We start from the raw sequence: 20219 nt of genomic DNA, 5'->3' as shown, positions 1-20219 counted from the left end.
GACTTGTCATGTGATTTTATGTGGCCAAAGTCGCTTGACAAGTCACTAGTGGAAACTGAGCTTTAGTCTATGTTTCCACTATTGCTATTTAGAGTTCAACTTTGATCCGACTTTAAAGCAACTTTACATTCTCTGGATCAAAGTTGCATCAAAGTAGTGCAGGTACCTTTTCAAAGTCGCTGATATTCAAATTTGCATAGATGGAAAAGGGTGCCATTGATTAGTCACACTAGTGGAAACGTAGACTTAGTGTGGTTGCGATTGGGTTGTGACTGTGAGCTACCCTGACAATTAACCAACCCCCCCATGATCCGCTCTCTTCTCCTATGGTAGTCTTCATTCAAAGCCCAGCACAGCTATACTGTATATGTGCCCCCCCTACACTGTGTCCTGTGTGAATGGCTCTTTTTTTGTTTCTTAATTTTCTCATGAATTAAGATGTACAATGCATACTTACTGATAAGAGAACACTGGGTGGGAACCTGTGATCAGCTCCTCCCATTCTGTATATGCCAACTGACCACACAGGAACAATGCCCGTCCCTGGAAGTGATATCACTATCTTTCAGTAACCACACCCACTTGCTGCTCTTGGACTCAGCAGGAAGAGGAACTGAAGTCACGTGACAGCACTGAATACTGCAAAATAAAGGGAGAAAAACTGGGATTTTTTTTTTTTCATTTTGACACATAAGGCTAAACTCAGCTTATATTAATGATTGCAGGAGAGAATTTAAGGTATTAGGATGTACTTCTGCTTTAATGCTTTTGGGGCCAGGGTATGTAATAGTTAAAGCGATGTCACATGACATGGGATATGCTGTGGGTGTAGCTTCGCTGCAACCTGGTCCGTGCTGTGGGAATGAGAACCATAATCACATGACCTAATAGGTAAGCCCTGTATAGTAAAACACTTAACATAGTATACAGTATACATATACTATAGTAATACCCTTAATATACAGTAGTACAATGTAATATATGTAATAGTTAGCTAAATATGGGGAGAATATGCGCACTGTGGTGGCAACAATCTGCAGGCTCTATGTTGCCACCAGGAAGGGGGAAGCATTAAGAATGGTAGGATCGTCAGATACTTACCATTAAACAAAATATTTATTTTAAAAAATACCAGAACATATAGTAACATATGTATTTAGGAAGATTTATATAAAATGCTATATATATTCTTTAGGTTTAGAATCACTTTATGTATGGGTTTCAGATCATCTGTAACTAAAGTTAATCCAAGGGTCTCCTGATGAGTAACTTTCAGCTCTGCCCTTCTAGTAGACCCTGTAACAAGTAATTAGACCAGTGAATATCTTATCACAAGAAATGCCTTTCGTGTTGGTCCTGAAGAAGTGGGTTTATTCTGTAAATTGCCTTGATCTGTGTCTGTAAAACAGTGTTAATTGTATAACAAGCGAGTAATAGCTGTTGAAAAGTAAATGCTTAAAATGTTGTTTTATATACACTTAGGGGGAGATACTAAACCTGGTGCACACAGAATCGGGTGCAGCTGTGCATAATACCCAATCAGCTTTTAGATTATATTGTCAAAGCTTATTTGAGCAAGCTGAAGTTAGAATCTGATTAGTTCCTATGCACAGTTGCACCGGATTCTGTGTGCACCAATTTTGGTAAATCTCTCCCTTAACCACTTCATGACCGCCCCATAGCAGATTTACTGCTACAGAGTGGCCGTTCTGTGCAGAATCACATATATGTACTGTATGTAATTTTACACTTCTGGGTAGGGGGCGTGCCGCTTCAGCTGTAGTTAGTCACAGCAGAAGCCAATCAGCATGTGGCAGCCAATGGATGTGTGCCAGCACCCACTGATTCTCATGGAGAGAGGTTGGACAGAGCTCTGCATATGTAAACAAGGTAGAGCTCCGCTCTGACAGTGGGGATGTGATGTTTTTTCCCCCTGCTAAGTAGGGAAAGAAAATCCATCACATCCCTTAGTAAGCACACATAGTACACAAAAACACTGGTTAGACACACATTTAACCCTTTGATCATCCTAGATGTTTAACCCTTTCCCAGCCAGGGTCATTAGTACAGTGACAGTGCATATTTTTAGAATTGATCACTGTATTAGTATCACTGGTTCCCACAAGTGTCAAAAGTGTCAGATTCTCTGTCGCAATCCCACTATAAGTCACTGATCGCCACCGCTTACTAGCATAACAATTCCAGTATATATTCCATAGTTTCTAGATGCTGTAACCTTTGTGCAAACCAATCAATATACGCTTATTTAGGCTAATGCCCCGTACACGCGCACCGATTGTTGGCCGAACGATCGGCCGTCTTTTGTCCAGTGCTGTCGGGTTGGTTGAAAAGTGCTCAAGACTGCACACGAATTTTGTCGGCCAACAACAACCAACTTCAGAAGTGATGTCATGTGATGGTTAACTTTCCGTGTGTTTTTTCTTCTCTGAGCATGCCCAGTCTTGCTCATCTGACTTTTGTCGGCCGAAATCTGTACTGACTGACGAACAATCGGCCGTTCTGGTGTTGGCCAACAAAAATTTTATAGCATGCAGACCAGATTTTGTTCGGCCGAAAAGTCGCAGTCGGTTGTCGGAAGCATCATACTAACAAGCCGACAATCGGCCGATCGGACATTGGCCGAATATTTACGGCCGACAATCGGTACGTGTGTACGGGCCTTAAAATCACGAGGAAATTAGATTTTCTTTAAAAAAATCTATTGGATATGTTTTATGGCAGAAAGTAAAAAATATTTGTGTTTTTTTTACAAAATTGTTGGTATTTTTTTGTTTATAGCGCAAAAAATAAAAAACTCAGTGGTGATCAAACACCACCAAAAGAAAGCTCTATTTTTGAGAAAAAATACAGTATAGTGTTGTATGACCATGCAATTGTCAGTTAAAATAACGCAGTGCAGCATCACAAAAAATGGCCTGGTCATGAAGGGGAGTAAATCTTCCGACAGGGCAAAATGGTTAATGTACTTGTGGCTACTTTTATCATGTACAAATATCTACATAGATTTTTATGGATTTACTGTATAAATACATTTTGTATTTTTTATGAACAGTAGTTTGTAATATTTTTCTTGAATGTGATGTTTAAAGTCCCATTTAGTAGTGATATAATTGTCACTGGGTGGCAGTGTTGGGCAGCAGAGTTTGACTATGAATCTACATCTGTCACATACCTGATAAAGACCAAACTGAGGAGAGAGCTTCCCTTAGTCCTCCTGTCCCCTGGAGTTGGTGACAAGATGTAGCAGGGTGAGGAATGGCATGGGTTCCTGTGGTGGGTTTTGACACAGTGGGTAGTTGGAAGACTGTCTAGATACTGCTGGGATGCTGTGGCTGTTCAGACTGGAACTTGAACAGAATACTGACACATACTGTAGGTGGAGCACAGAAACTTACTGGTGCTAGAAGCAAAGCCGTCATGAAAAGAAGCAAGATTCAGCAATAACTGAGTAGCAGAAGTACCAAATCAGAAGGAAGGAAGCAGCATCAGAAGCCAGGTCAGAATCGATATCTGATGAGGAACAGAAGTACCAAAACATCAGGCAGAGGACAAAGCCAGGACACAAGCCAAGATCAGCAAGAGTCATGAGACAAGTCAGGTCCAATACAGGTTGGCAGGATGTGGGTCTGGACACGACTCCCATAAACTCACCACCACTCAGCAAATCTCCTTAGTTTTGCTGTGCTTTAAATAGACCTCTGAGTGCCAAAAGCCTGAGCCAGATGTGATTTCTGTTCACACTAATCTGCACATGCATTAGCAGGCACATATGCATGCACAGCCTTGACTATGCACTGAATCATGAGCTGCACTGTGCTCAGGCCCAGGTTTGCAGGCACGGCCATGCACTCCAACTTCTTGACAACATCACTGCATGACATGATTGATGTTGGTTTTACATTGGGGACATTATTTCACTTTTTTGCACTAAATTACTTTTTCACAGTGTGGGTGCCTTTTTATTAATATTTGATACTGATATTAATGTACCAGTGGGATCTTCACACTGGGAGGGGGGATAGGTCTCCCTTGTTATAAAGGAGGCTTCCAGCTTCCTTAAAGTCCCTCTCTCTCCTACCAACCCTACCCACATTGGGACACGGTGCCTTGCAAGCATTGACAGGAAGGGGGCAGCCTATTCACTGTCTTCCTTTTCCAGTCCACTTGATCTGAATACCTGATTAAGTGCCTGATTGAAAATCTAAATGTAACCCAACACCTGCTGAACGTTATTAAAAACTTTGATTTACAAGTGAACGAAAAACAGGAAGGAATCTGCGCTTAGGATAGAAACGGAGTATAAGGGAAGTTGCAATGGTATATGATCCGATTGGCTGCAGCCCACTTCAGAGTACAACCCCAAAAGAGGTTGTACACTAGGTAATAGGAGAGAAGGGGGGAAGTGTTTGGCGCTGCCAATATGTGTGTGAGGTGTAATATATACACGTATAAGTGGTGGGAGATCCTATATCAAGGGGGTAAGTTACAATAAATAAATGTACAGGCAATAAGAATGTGCAAAAAAAGCAGAGTAAAATGAGTATACAAATAAATAAATAAATATGCACTGTGCTATATATCAAGGTTAATTTAAATTAGGAATAGGTAAAATACAATTGTGATGTAAAACCCATTCAATCAATGGCAACAGTAAATAAGCATAATAATCTAAGTGATAGTGTAAATAGGAAATAATCCAAAATTAAGGAATATATTCAGAAATATAAATATACCAGTGCCCATAAAGTGAAGTTTTGAAAATGACACTAAAAAGGTGCGGCGTATGTGGTAAACACCACTATGAAAAAAGAAGGAATCCTGTGACATAAAGTGACTTGACTAATAGTCGTGCGAAATAATGTGAAATGAGCCGAATACTGATTTCAGGTGTAATAGGTTATTGAAGTGCAAAGTGAAATAAATAGATAGAGTGATAAAAATGGCTCAGTAAATTTGTTAGAAGGATTCCTTATTAAATGAATAAAGTGCCAGGTGCTGATGGTAGTAGTCCCCAGTGATCTATGTCACATTGGGCTCTAAAAACCTGGTAGAGTGCAGAGGTTAGAAAGTATTTAGTGCACTAATGAAAAATTCCCCTTGATACGTGAAAAAATATAAACTCAATAAATTATATGTATATATATCCTATATAGGGTACATCAAAAGCAGTGACATGCCACTAGAAAATTCACAAGCATATGTGAAAAAAAGTGCAAAAAAGATGTGCAAAAAATTGTCTCCAAAAATGTATGTAATTCTGAAAGTCCACAGTTCTAATAGTGTATTTGTATCCCAGGTGCCATGGGGTGGATAATTAAGAGGTGAAGAATCCGGTGCTCCCCTATCCCATGGGTTCGGTGCTCCCCTTTCTAGTAAATGCTGTGCTTACCAGAAGGAATTCCCCACACAGGGGTAGAGCGCGGGTCGATATTTAGGGATCGCTCCCTTAGAGGAGGGGTCCGGTCTTTGGTCCTCTTTAATGGCTCCAATTCCCCGGGTCACAATAAAAAGCAGTAGTAACAATCACTCGTCTGGCTTAGGAGCCGCAAAATCCTCTCTAGCGGTGTAGTGGAATGAACGGCGTGCGTTCCACCAGCCGGATCTGCTTCCCAAGCTGACGGACCAACAAAAGCGGAAGTGATGCGGTACGCACTCTATGCGTTTCGTCACACTGACGTCATCGGGAGTAGCCTCATGTTTTACAAGTGTTAGATGTTCCATATGGCAATCCTGTAAATAGAGAAAACCTATAAATAGTAAAAAAACTGAACTAAATTCTCTCAATCAACATGACTTAATTTCTTTTTTTTTTTTACCACAAAATTTTATTGGAAATAAAAGGGAGTAAGTACATTACATTGGTTATACAGAAACATAGAACATTTGGAGACAGTTCAAGAATTAGCACTAAAAGTACAGAGTCTGTGTGGACAATAGCATCAGGATTGTAAAATAATATTTTGCGTAATAGTACATCAGAAATACATTTTGTAGTAGAGGTGTTTTGGTATTGCTGCTCGTATTGCTCATTTCACAATTTAAAATATTGTAATCTTTTGGAAAGTAATGATTAAGTTCTTAATATAAAGAACTTGTGCTAGGAATAGAAGGTGATGAGGGGATTTGAGGAAGAAATAGGTATTGAGAAAGGTTGGTGGTGGGTGATTGTAAAGCTAATGGGACGAGGGGGTGGTTGTCCATCTCTCTCTCCCTCAGCCGGCATTTAGAAGTAGAATTGCAATGGGTAGATTTGGGTTTTAGATTTTTGGGGTGAATAGAGGAGTCATGATATGGATAGTTTAAAATAAGAAAGTAAAGTCAGTGTCTTACAAATATAGAACAGCAGCTAGCAAACAGTGTGAATATACAAACACCAAAATAACATGTAAAATAAGGTTGCAGAGCTAAAAACGGTGAAAAAGGTGACAAATAATCTAAAAATGTAAAATATTGTATGTGGCAATTAAGTTGCAGCGTTAAGTTACAGTGTTTAAACAAACAGTGATTTAAAGTGACAAAATAAAAAAAAATCAGTCCATAGGAAGTATTTTAAAATAAGTCCACAATTGTGCTGATATTCAGTGCTAAATTAACCACTTGCCGACCCCCGCACGACTATCTACGTCGGCGGTCAGCCCCTCACAGGCAAACTAACGTAGGGCTACGTTGCTTGCTTGTGAGGGTCTAGGGAGCGAGCGCGCGCCCCCGGAGGCGCGCTCCCGCGTGGTCACGGACCCCCCCGCGCGTGTGACCAGCGGACCCGATGTCCGCCGGCCACTCGGCGATCGGCGGGGGAGAGGGAGAATGTCAGGCAGCTTGTGTAAACAAGCTGCCTGTCATTCTCCTCGCTGCAAAGACACTGATCACATGGATCTACTATGTAGATCCGTTGATCAGTGTCCTTACAGCTGAAGCCACAGCCAATCACAGTAGAAAGCACGCCCCTAGGGACACACACAGCCCCTCCCTCCCAAATAAAGTTAACTCCTTCACTACCAGTGTATTTTTACAGTAACAGTGCATATATATAGCACTGATTACTGTAGAAATGTCACTGGTAACCCCAAAAGTGTCAAAAATGTCAGTCAAGGGTCCGATCTGTCCGCCGCAATGTCGCAGTACCGCAAAAAAAATCGCAGATTGCCGCCATTACGCGTTAAAAAAAAAACAACAAAAATGACAAAAATCTTTCCCTTTGTTAGTAAACGCGATAACTTTTGCGCAAACCAATCAAAATGCGCTTTTTGCGATTTTTTTTACCAAACATAGGTAGCATAAAACAAATTGGCCGAAAATGTTAAAAAATTTTGATTTTTACATTTTTTTTGGGGGGAATTTCATATAAAAAAATGTGAAAAATATTGTTATTTTTGCAAAATTGACGCTCTTTTTTTGTTTATAGCGCGTGATCAAAAAATCGCACAGGTGATCAAATACCACCAAAAGAAAGCTCTGTTTGTGGGAAAAAAAGGACGCCAAATTCGTTTAGGTACAACATCGCACGACCGTGCAATTGTCCGTTAAAGTCACGCAGTGCCGAATCGCAAAATACCCCCTGGTCGGAATGGGGGTAAAATCTTCCGGGGCTTAAGTGGTTAACACTCCTCCACCAGTAATCCTTCACCAAAAATAGGAATGCACACTCACCAGACCGATATACTGTCTTATCAAGACAGCAACTGCGTTTTAGTGTAATATCAGGTCTTGAGTGGAGCCAGACATAAGGGGGTTCACACCAGAGGATATCTCCTCCAATATTCCAGCACAGTAGGTGTAAATCAGCAGACATAGGAGAGAACAAATCTTCCCATAGTGTAGTATTTATTTAAAACAAAGGCATGACAAGCAACTTTAAAACTTGGTAAAAACATCTGGTAATAATCCAAATAGTGCAAACATCTGAAGAGCACTTACATGAAAAGCCACCAGACTCACAAAAGAACTGGTGGCTATGGACCTCTGTCATGTAGCACTGCTCTATGGCCGTTTCACGTTAAAACGTGTTAGAATGCTTCCTCAGGTGGAGCATGCTCTGCTTGTGTTTGGTTGTGTTTCTAAGGAAAGAAGGGCATGTATTGTGGATACTAAACGTCTTTGTGGGGTTTGGTCTGTGCAAATGTTTTCTAGGGGAGTAAGATCTCTGGAAACGGAGGCTTTTTTACCTATAGCTCGGAGGTAGTGTGTAATTTGGTTGATGCCCCATTGGGATACAGGTAGGCTTTGGTTATTTGAAGGCAGTTGCTCGCACGGGAGAAGCTTGCCATTAGAGAAGAATTGGTGTGCTGGCACATTTTCGAATGGCCATGTACTGGTTAGATATTTGTTGTGCGTTCCCGGTGGGAATTCTGGGTTTAGGCGTAGAGATGTCAATCAATTCTTAATCCTTATGCTACTAGCAATAGTAAATACATAGGCAGGTATTTACTTTTTTTTTTTTTTTTTTTTAAATGTATTCTGTTGCTTCCTGATTTCTGATATAGGCTAGAGTCTTCATAGTCATTCCCTCATCTAGAGGAGGGGAAGAGGGTTTTTTTCAGTTAAGCACACCTTCCTGTCTGCATGTAAATGCTACATGAATCATCTGCCAATACTCAAGATGGCGGCAGCTAGAAATCCTAGGGGTGTGCTTCAAAGTGATTTCCCAACAAAATTCAACTTGGAGGCATGAATAGATGGGTGTTTTTTTTTTTTTTTTTTTTTAATGAATAAAAGTTTGTTAAATATTATTTTCAGTTTGTGATACTCAGATTCTGTTAAGTTCTGCTTTAAGAATCCAATATTTTGCAGGTTAATCATAAAATGTTATATTTAGTGACAGGATATACATTGCTTTCTGCCCCATATAAGTTAATGGGACTGTCATGGACATGCACAAGTAGTATTAGGAGGACAGCCAGTCATGTGGAATACCAGAAGACGCAAAGTCAGAAATCTGTATTTAGCTGAGGAGGGGGATAGTTACTTAGATTAGCATGGGGGGGGGGAGGGGTTGGGGGATAAGGAAACTTTCAAAAAATGCTTTTTGAAAGTTTCCTTGTAATTTATGGCAAGACTGAATACAATAGAACTTGAGTAATTATTTTTGCATAGAAATAAATAGTAAAAAGTTAAACCTGAAGGGTAATGTCTAAAACGTTCATGTTTTGTCTTTACTTTTTTATCGCTTTCTTCTATCTGGCTTTCCACTGGCAATATAATGTCATATCTGATATAAATATGTTTTTAATCTTCGTAGTTATCCCATAGTTCTTGAAGTATGTGAGGTCTATCTTCTGTTGTACACATCCTCTGTAGATGGTATACAGTAGGCCTGTGGATGTATGTGCAGAAGTAACTTGTGCAAAAATATATTCAGTGAGGGATACCATACCAGTGGGTGTCAGTAGACCATGTTATTTGTGCCATGGGGTATGTACCTGGATAGAGAACTGGTTACAGGGGCATGCCCAAAGGGTGGTGATAAATAGTGAGTACTCGGAATGGCCTGGTGTGGTAAGTGGGGTCCCCCAAGGATATGTTCTGGGACCAATTCTGTTTAATTTATTTATAAATGATATAGAAGATAAGAGTAATAGCTCAACCTCAGTTTTTGCTGATAATACAAAGCTAAGCAGGGCAATAACATCACAGCAAGATGTGGAAACCTTACAAGAATAGCTAAATAAAATCATGGGTTAGGCAACTACATGGCAAATAAGGTTTAAACTTGAAAAATGTAAAGTAATGCATTTCGGGGCTAAAATTATGAAGGCAAGTTACTCTCTAGGGGGAAAACCTCAGGGGGAATCCAGGATGGAAAAAGATGTGGGGGTCCACAGTAGCAAAATATGTCAGGCTCAGCAATAGAATGCAATGCCAAGCTGCTGCTAGCAAAGCCAGGAGAATAATAGCATACATTAAAAAGGGGATTCACTCCAGAGATAAAACAATATATATCTGCCACTCTACAAGATTCTGGTCTGGCTGTATCTTGAGTATTTCGTCCGGTTCTGGGCACCAGAACTCAAAAGTGATGTGCTGGAACTAGATAGAGTCCAGAGAAGGGCAACAAAGCTAATAAAGGGACTGGAGGACTTCCGCTATGAGGAAAGGCTGCAGGCATTAAACTTATATTCTCTGGAGAAGAGACGCTTGAGAGGAGATATGATAGCGATATACAAATACCTTACTGGTAACCCTAGCAGAGGGAAAAAAAATTTTCAGTGGGAGGGAGTTTTAAAAGACATGCAGCCATTCATGGAAACTGGAAGAGAAGTGGTTTAACTTTAAATTGTGTAGAGTGTTCGTAACTATCAGAGCGGTAAGGGTGTGAAATTCTCTTCCACAAGCAGTGGTATCAGCAGAGAGCGTCAATGGTTTAAAGAAACTATTAGATGGGCATCTTGACGATCGCAATATACAGGGATACAGGAATTACTATTGACATAAACTCACACACACACACACCACATGTTGAACTGGATGAACTGGTGTCTTTACTCAAACTTACCAACTACGTAACTATCTTAAAATTAAAATCCCCCAAATAATGGCTTACACTTGCTGAAGGCTGTTTTTGTTGTTTTGAGCCAGTTACAAACTGGATTGGCATTTCCTGTGCTACATTGCTGCCCTAAGTGCCTCCCAAGCAGGGGCAGCATTATCCCATTAGGAATGGATGTTATTACTGACCAGTATGAGCTGATATGCCAATGCACCTCCTTTGACTGACTGCTGAAGCTGCCTGTGAAGACCACTGCTTAAGTTCACCCGCAGCTAAGCTGTTCATGCAGAAAATGGAAATGCTAAGAGAAAAAATGAAAATAGTGTAGTGGTCCCATAGCCATGTTGATTAGTAGGAATCCTATGAGAACCTGGTGACACCTCACATGCTCAGATCCTGCTTACCAGATAGCCAGTGACCCCCTATTAGAGATCTATGTTTATGTGTAAAGCAAGCTCACAAGCATATGCAATCAAACGGCCAGCCTCCAGCATAAAGCACCATCCGGTATGCAGCACAACCCGAAATAGATGTCAGCAGGGTAAACTCCAAACACTCCAGAACTCCAGACAGGTTCAGGTATAAAAAGCAAAGATGGCCACATAATACTGCTTAAAACAGCTATTTATTAAATTAAGTTAAAATGCACTCACTCATTCCCAGATTAAAACTGGCATGGAGCGGCATTACAGACTCCAACAATCCACGATTCCAAAAAAAAAGATGACCGATCCTCGACTGTGCATGCGTAGTTGTGTGCAGATGTCTGCCACTAGTCATGCATGGTCAAGGATCGGCCATCTTTACATACATTTGACCTTGTTTGAAAGGGTTCTTTTTGTGTCAGGCTTATTTTTGGCTTGATATGTACAGTATGTAAGAAATCCAGATTCTGTATGGTCACAGCTTGCCATGAACAGATTCTGTTTTGAAAAAAAGAGCTCTCTACTATCTTCAGGTGTAAATCCACTTTCCAATATATCCTTGTGTTTGGGCAGTTATTGCTCTGAATACATTAATAATGTCAATAAACTATTTTCATAAGCCTAAGTTTCTTTTTAAATTGTATGTTTTTAACCACGGACAGGGTTACGACCAGTCTTGTTACCTTTTGGATGACTAAATGTACAGTAAGTTAGACACAAATATCACCCCAAAGTTTACAGGTTGTGGAGGAAGCCATTTTGAAAAAAATTGCTTATTTTTATTTTTTTTTAATTTTTTTATGTTTGAGACATTTTTTTTGTCATGAATTTGACAAGGTATATCAAATGAAAACCTTTTACTGCCCTGAAAATATATTCAGACATCACCATGATACCATAAGTACAATCTTGATGCTTTGTACAAAAAACACAATGGGGGAGATACAGTATATTAAAATTGGTGCACACAGAATCTGGTGCTGCTGTGCATAGTAACCAATCGACTTCTAGGTTTTCATGTCAAAGGCTATTGAGCAAGCTGAAGTTGAATGGTTACTATGCACAGCTGCATCAGATTCTGTGTGCACCAGTTTTAGTAAATTCCCCCAGTATTATTGTCATTAATTTGTAAATAAATGTGAAACTATCTCCTTTCTATATTTTTTAAACCTTCTAATAGTATGTTAGTATATTTGATACAACCAACAATTTGTTAAGTATAGAACAAGTGACGAAACGCAAAAATATATCAGTTGCTAAGATTTTTATTGAGCAGGGTTATTTAACCAGAGACAAAAAGATGCAGAATTTAACAGCGTACAATGAGAGGAGTGTGGTTTATTTTGCAGAGAAATAAATAAGTAGCTCAGATTATAGGCACAAACATGATGTCTTCATTTATCACAGCAGAAATGTCCATGTCCATGGCAAGGATCACACGGATCAGGACAGCATGGGACAACACAAGGGTTGCATGGATTGCATGGATCTGAAATGAAAAAAAAAAAAAAAACCTTCATTATTCAAATATTACATCCTAACCCCTTCATGACCAGAGGCCATTGAAGCTTAAATGCTCAGAATGAGTTTATCGACGTTCATATGTATTGGTTCTCTTGACAATAACGCTAATTTGCCTACCTGAATCATTTTTACATTGATTAACAACCTATTTCATTACCTGTTTTAATAAATACTTTACACTAAATGTGTTATAATATGACAAATGGACAACCATGAATTTATAAAAATAACATTTTGCTATTTTCCATATAAGTTTTGATTCAAACTGTTTAAGTGGTTTTGTTTTGTTTTTTTCAAACTGTAATGCTATCTAAAACTTCATCTTGACTGCACAGATAAAGAGAAAGAGAAAACCACAGTACCTTCTGCAGGAGGAGGACGTTTGAAACTTCCACTTATCACCATGATTGCCTATCATAATGATCGCATGATGGAAGAACCTACTAATTGGTTCTTGATGATTTTAGGCCTTGTTTACATTTGCATTTGGGAGGTGGTAAAAACATGTGGCTGAGCTGCATTTATGCTTCCCCTCAATCGATCCCCCTTAAGCTGTAAAGGCAGGTGATCAGATGCCAAAGCCGTAATCCTTTACACTGGCAAAAATGATATACCTGAAAGGGGCTGAGCCGCTACCGTGCAATGCACCAGCTGGTGTGGGTTTTTAGAGGTTAAAACAGGCAGTGAAGTGATAACTTGCTATCCACCACGATCTGCTCTTTAGAAAGCCAAACTGTGTGTAAACAAGCCCTTAATATGAAACCTGTGGCTGTGATAAGTCCCAGAATTAGAAGCGGGCAGAGATGTGCACTCTTAGTACACTATAGAGTAACAATATAGAGTTCAATATAGAGTAACATTATCGTTTTTATGGTCAGTATAGCTAAGGATCTTTATCTAAAGACTGTAGATGAAGAGTGCATAAGCAACCTATATGTGATTAGTAAATGCATATTATTTACAGAGGTTTGCAAAACAATTCATATTACTGTCCTCTTGGCAAAGAATACCAACCACCTTATTTTTAATCAATTTGTGACCATGTTTCACTCAATGTTGCACTGATATATCAGAGCTACGGAGCTATAGAGCTATACAAAACATGACTATTTTACCCACTGTGTTGGGACTGGTAGGAAAAGTTTGCAGCATTTTTACAGTACAAACCTATAGAGGATGTGTATGACGTTTCATTTCTGCCTTCAGGTTGAATAGTAAGCAGTTCATGTAGGTGTTAGAAGGGTAAATACTTTTATTAAGCACAAATAAAGGGGAAAGGTTTATAATCCATATAATCAGCAGTGCTTAATTCTGTACAGATTTTTACCATTATCAAGTAAAATCATAAGTGCAATGATAATCCACCTGTAAAAGAAACAACTCAAAATGTGCTCTGTGTGTGATCGGTGAAGAATCCCCTTTATCAGTGATGGGAGGATTGGCATATTTTAAAGTACACTCTTCATCCATTATCCTAAATACTCAAAACAATAATCCATTGCTCCTCTTACCTTGTTGGCGAACATAGACGGCTCCATGGTGGTGATGATGGTGATGATGGTGAGGCTTACATGCTGAAGAGATACAAGCATATATTAAAGAATAATACCAGATAACCAATAAAGTTAACCAATTAACATTTAATGCTATCAGCCAAATATTGAAGCCATAGTTAAATCTGTATAATTTATGTTTACCCTGGATTTATTCATCTACTGCAACTGGAGTTAATCATGTTCCTCTGAGTGGTAATGCCACCACCATGACAGAATTGTCTTGTGCAACACATTTGTTTGCTCTTTGAGACAGGAAGGAGCCCACAGTAGGTGAAATCAGAAAATCTGACCATATTGACCAGGGTTGAGGTGTGTAATAGACTTTAGTCAGATATTCTGCACATCAGGTCATATGTTTATTTTATATCAGACCTCTGCAATCAAATTCCTCTTCCAGCTTATTTTTACATCTTATGATATTGTAAGGCATGTAACCGAACATACAAAATATAATATAAGACTGTTTTTTCCTAGAGATAAAACATTTTGCTCAAAACTTAACTCCGGTTTACTTTTACTTTAAATAGCTTGTTTGGGCCATCAGACATGAGTTCCCAGTATGGCTGCAGGAACACAACAATGTATACTGTATGCCGCAAAAATAGTTTGTTTGGGCCAGCTTATTTGTGTATTTAAAATAAAAGTAAACCTAGATTCAAGTTTTAAAAGAATACAAGTCCAGCTAAAATTAAACTACAGTTATTGATATGATAACTTATAACTAAAACAAACTAAAGAGGCCTAAAGAACTAAAGAAAGCCTTGGGAGGTGCAGCGCGTGCGGTTGGCGGTAATGCAATCACGCTAGGCGGAGCAGGGCGGAGCTGAGAGTGCTGTGTTTGTATCTCCATACTGTTATATTATGTGGTTTGATTTCTTCTGAAATGTACAGTATGTCTGCTTTTATCTTAATAAAATATATAATTGAATGGTCTACACTGTTGGATTTTCCTTCTTGCCTTTTTATGTCTGTATCCCTGAGATGTGGAGTTGAAGATCATGCTGAAGCATTAGCAGAGCGTCTAGTGGCTCTTATACAAATTGCTTGCATGACCTCCCCTGACAAGTGAGGTCCAATAAAGCAGGGGAGAGGTCACCCAAAAGTGGGGTGTATGGGCACGGAGGTGATTTGTCGAAGATAATATATGGTGTGTGGGACAAACACAACCACTGAATTTTTCTGCCTTTCATACACTGACAACTATATGGAACTTTATATATATATACTTTATATATATATACAGTATATATATATATATATATATATATATATATATATATATATATATATATATATATATATATATATATATATATATATATATATATATATATATATATATATATATTTTTTTTTTTTTTCATGAAATGGACTTTATACTTTATACACTGATTACTATATGGACTTTAAATATATATATTTTTTTGGCATGAGCTATACCTTATCTTTTAAGCACTTTATATAGATTTATTGCATGATATGTATTAGATTGATTTTACGTTTAATTATTCTGTGATTTTTGCACTTTCCACTTGTTTACTTTACACATATGATGCACTAAGCTTATGGACCATCAATTTGTGCCAAGATATGATATGTAATATTATTTTTCTATACATTTTATTTATTTATTGGTTGGGTTATATTTTGCACTTTATATATTGAGAGATTGAGAGAGCGCTATAGCATTTTTAGATGATAACCTATAACTGACACACACGCCTACTCAAACTTTTTTAGCAGGAAATTATAAGAAAGAAAGAATTTTACAGTGGAGAGAGTTCATACAACCTTGATACATTAATTAATGCACAGTATAAAAATTATGTAGTTTGAAAACACAACACTTACGGTCTTGGCATGGATCTTTGCAGACTACTACGTTTTGGCAAGGGTTGCATGGATCTTGGCATTGGATCTTCTGGGCAACACATTTTCCTTTGATTCCAGACATATCTGTTTTTAAGTTTGGTTTCCTTCTTGGGAAATTCAGAAGAGAGTTTTTCGGTTGTTTGAATAATGTATGATGGCACCTTTTTATATATACTGTAAGTAGAGGTGGCATTAAAACACATTCCTTCACAGTCTGGTCATAACAGATTTACAAGGTGTTTTAACACTATCCACATGCTTATCATTTACTAATTTGTTTGATTTTTATTTAGCACTTTGTTAATTATTTGCCTACACTCTATCATTTAAACTTTTTATCTTTTTAATTCCTATTTAATTGTCTTATATACTGATGCATAATTTTAATTGGGATTATGTGTTAGAGTGCAAATGGAAAATTGTAGTATTAGTCATTTTTAAATTTCAGTATGTTGCTCCTATTAAGACATATGCGATAATAATAAAAAGGTAAACATGTTTGCGTATAGATTATTCAAAAGTACTGTGCATCATTAGTTGTCCTTTGTTTTTGCTCTATTTACATTCACAATTTAGTGCATGGTCAGTTTGACACGTCGAGACACAGTCAAATAATCAGCATTTTCAGTATGAGGCCAGCAATGGTAACCTTTGAATCTCATTTTCATGACAAACGTAATCTAACAACTTGAATGATAAAGTCTGCTGACTGCAGACCCCTGTAGCCTGGGCTTAAATATGCATTTATAATTGAGTTAGAAAAGTTATTGTTCCTGCCCCCCCCCCACCTTCCAACCACATACATTTATACAGAGCCTCATAAAAATTCTGTCATAGAAAACATAGAAAGCAAACTTTTGCTGCATTCTCTTCAGGAAAAAAATGTGCTCTGTAAATCCTCTGTCATTATTACACACCCTATGAATTGTTTGGACTTGCTGCAATTGTGCAACAAACTTGTGAAGCCTGGCAAGTCTAGTAATAGCTTACCAAGTCATTTTCAAACTTGCAGCTCAATTGCTTGCTATCTGAGCTCCTTCTGAGCCATTCAGAGCAGACTGTGCTGTCAGTCAAGCAACTGATCAGGGCATGTAATAGCTAATGTTTGTGGGTGTAGCTTCACCTCAACCTGGTCCATGCTGTGGGAATGAGAATCATGATTACATGACCTAGTAAGTAGTTTTGGGCGAATGGTTCGGCCTGAGCACGAGTTTGGGCTGAACATTGGCTATTCGTCTGTTCAGCGAACACCAGAAACTGTGGGGATATTGGACCACTTTCCATTTAATAAAAAGTACATCCAAGTACACACTTCCCTGTCTCTATTACATTTCAGTAATAGGCTGAACCCCCCCCCATTATGTCTGGGAGGCCAACAAGGAGAGGCAGACATTCCCATGGCACTGTGAGGGGGCCAGCAGCGTATATGTCCACAGGCAAAGGTAGACATGGTCTATCAACAGGCAGGGCACCATTCTCTCTGTTTAGTGATGTTGCTCATGCTCATGCTCATGCTGTGCTGCCACTGAATGCAGAGGAGTTGGTGGACTGGCTTACTAAACCATTCTGCCTCCTTGTCCACAGCTACTCCTGCTATAGCCCCAGCATCATGCATGAAGGTGTCAGCTGAGTTATTTGAAAACAGCATCAGCCACTTGCTCCTTGACGATGCCCAGTCATTACTTGATTCTGATGTTGGTTCTGAGGTTGAGGAAGGTAGCAACATAAACCTAAAAAGTGGGGAGAACACTGGTAAACAACAAATTGGCAGTCATGTTCTTCCAGCCCCAGCGCATTGCCAAGTTGGCTCCAGTAATGGCAGGTTCCCAGTCACTATTTCCTTGCACGTAAGGCCATTCAAGCTCTGTATGTGGAAGGCAATGTTGTGGCATCATTGGGCAAGGCAGTCATCCCCAAGATCCACAATACTGCTGACACATGGCCCAGCAAGCATGGTCAGGGATGATGTATTTCATTCACAGCACACTTGCAACTTGAAAGGATGCAGGACAGGGCTCAGTGCTTCAGCTTGTAGTGCTGCCATATCTCCATACAGCTGGTGGTGATGATGCAAGATATGTCAGCTCCACACACTCCTCCTCCTCCTCCTCCCTCTCCTCATTCATGTCCGCCTCTGCTGAATTGTCCTATGAACCACCAGTGTTCAAGGGGCTTTTCAATGAGTCAGGCTAAAAGATGCCATGCAGTGCTTCAGCTGGTCTGTCTAGGGGTCAGACCCCACACTTGAGCAGAGATTCTTTCAGTTCAGCAGGGGAATGACCAGAAGTTCATCACGCTACACCTGCTGGAGACAGGAATGGAGGTGTGCGATAATGGCCCTAACCTCCTGTCCTCCCTTAGACAGGGAAAGTAGACACATGTGCCATGCCTGGCACATGTCCTCAATTTGGTGGTTCAGCATTTCTTAAACAGATATCCAGGGTAGAGATGTATAGAACTGTTCGCCGGCGAACAGTTCCCGGCGAACTTAGCATGTTCGCGTTCGCCGCTGCCGGCGAACATATGCGATGTTCGGTCCGCCCCCCATAAGACATCATTGAGGCAAACTTTGACCCTGAACTTTACAGTCAGCAGACACATTTCCAGCCAATCAGCGTACCTCCCTCCCTCACCCTCCCACCTCCTATAAATAAGCAAGGGCAGCATCCATCTTAGATCATTCTGAAGCAGTGTGTGTAGTGAGAATAGGGAGAGAGCTGCTGCTGCTGCTGCTGCTGTTAAGCTAGGGACAGTTAGTCAGTGTTCCTGGTCTTGCAGTGTTCTTGGTCCACTACTGCTGTAATATCAGCACCCCAAAAAGCCCTTCTAAGGGCTGGTATTTGTGGTTTTTTTTTTTTTTATATATATATATATATATATACCTAGCGTCCCCAAAAGCCCTTTTAAGGGCTGGTAATTGAGTTGTTTCTTCATATATATATATATCTATATCTATCTAGTGTCCCCAAAAGCCCTTTTAAGGGCTGGTAATTGAGGATTTTTTTATTTTTATATATATACATATATATATATATATAGTGTCCCCAAAAGCCCTTTCAAGGGCTGGTAAGGTAATAGATTTTTTTCTTTATATATATATATATATATCTATTGTACACTGCAGTTGCCTGCCCGCTGTGTGTGAGAGGCCACAGACCTACCACAGACTGTACTGTGTGCACACCACACTCATTTCGGGTGGCACAGGCACAGTACCTGGCATTTTAAAAAATATTTTTTTTTCTCTGTCATAATTGCAGTGAGTGCTGTGTCAGGTCCACAGAGTGCACTGTACCCACTGCAGTGCACTGCCCACCACTGATATATATACGTTGGCACAGCATCTTGTTGCAATAAATTGAAAAAAAAAATATTTTTTATTATTGCAGTTGCCTGGGCTGCCAGTGACTGTCAGGTCCACAGAGTGTACTGTGCCCACTGCAGTGCCACTGTGTGCCCACCCACCACTGATATATAAGGTGGCACAGCAGCTTGCAAAGTAAAAAAAAAATATATATTTTTTTAAATTGCAGTTGCCTGGGTGCCAGTGACTGCTGTCAGGTCCACAGAGAGTGTACTGTGCCACTGCCCACCCACCACTGATATATAAGGTGGCACAGCAGCTTGCAAAGTAAAAAAAATATATATATTTTTTTAAATTGCAGTTGCCTGGGTGCCAGTGACTGCTGTCAGGTCCACAGAGAGTGTACTGTGCCACTGCCCACCCACCCACCACTGATATATAAGGTGGCACAGCAGCTTGCAAAGTAAAAAATATATATATATTTTTTTAAATTGCAGTTGCCTGGGTGCCAGTGACTGCTGTCAGGTCCACAGAGAGTGTACTGTGCCACTGCCCACCCACCACTGATATATAAGGTGGCACAGCAGCTTGCAAAGTAAAAAAATATATATATATTTTTTAAATTGCAGTTGTCTGGGTGCCAGTGACTGCTGTCAGGTCCACAGAGAGTGTACTGTGCCACTGCCCACCCACCACTGATATATAAGGTGGCACAGCAGCTTGCAAAGTAAAAAAAAATATATATATTTTTTAAATTGCAGTTGCCTGGGTGCCAGTGACTGCTGTCAGGTCCACAGAGAGTGTACTGTGCCACTGCCCACCCACCACTGATATATAAGGTGGCACAGCAGCTTGCACTCATAGTACAACAGTAACAACACATTAAAAAAAAAATGACAGGCAGAGGCAGGCCACCCCGCAAGGGCCGTCGTGGTCGTGGTGCTGTGATTTCCTTAGGCTCTAGAATAATGCCCAGTGTTCAGAGGCCACCACAGCCCCTGAACTCAAAAAATTCTGAGGCCATAGTTGACTGG

The 20219-nt window shown here is 39.7% G+C and overlaps 1 long non-coding RNA gene and 1 pseudogene across 2 annotated transcripts in view; both read right to left on the bottom strand.

Moving 5' to 3' along the window:
- The window catches only part of LOC309564720, a 626554-nt gene that overhangs the window by 98071 nt on the left and 508264 nt on the right, over positions 1-20219 (bottom strand). The window lies entirely within an intron of this gene.
- On the bottom strand, positions 12324-16084 carry LOC309563831 (annotated as a pseudogene). Its single transcript has 3 exons — positions 15861-16084; positions 13965-14027; positions 12324-12418 (listed from the first exon to the last, which is right to left on the bottom strand). The product of its transcript is annotated as an uncharacterized misc_RNA (transcript).

The sequence above is a fragment of the Pelophylax lessonae genome (assembly GCF_965119305.1).
Source record: "Pelophylax lessonae genome assembly, chromosome: 9".
Lineage (NCBI taxonomy): Eukaryota > Metazoa > Chordata > Amphibia > Anura > Ranidae > Pelophylax > Pelophylax lessonae.
The sequence above is the reverse complement of the archived record's forward strand: the minus strand, read 5'-3'. Positions and strand labels throughout refer to the sequence as shown.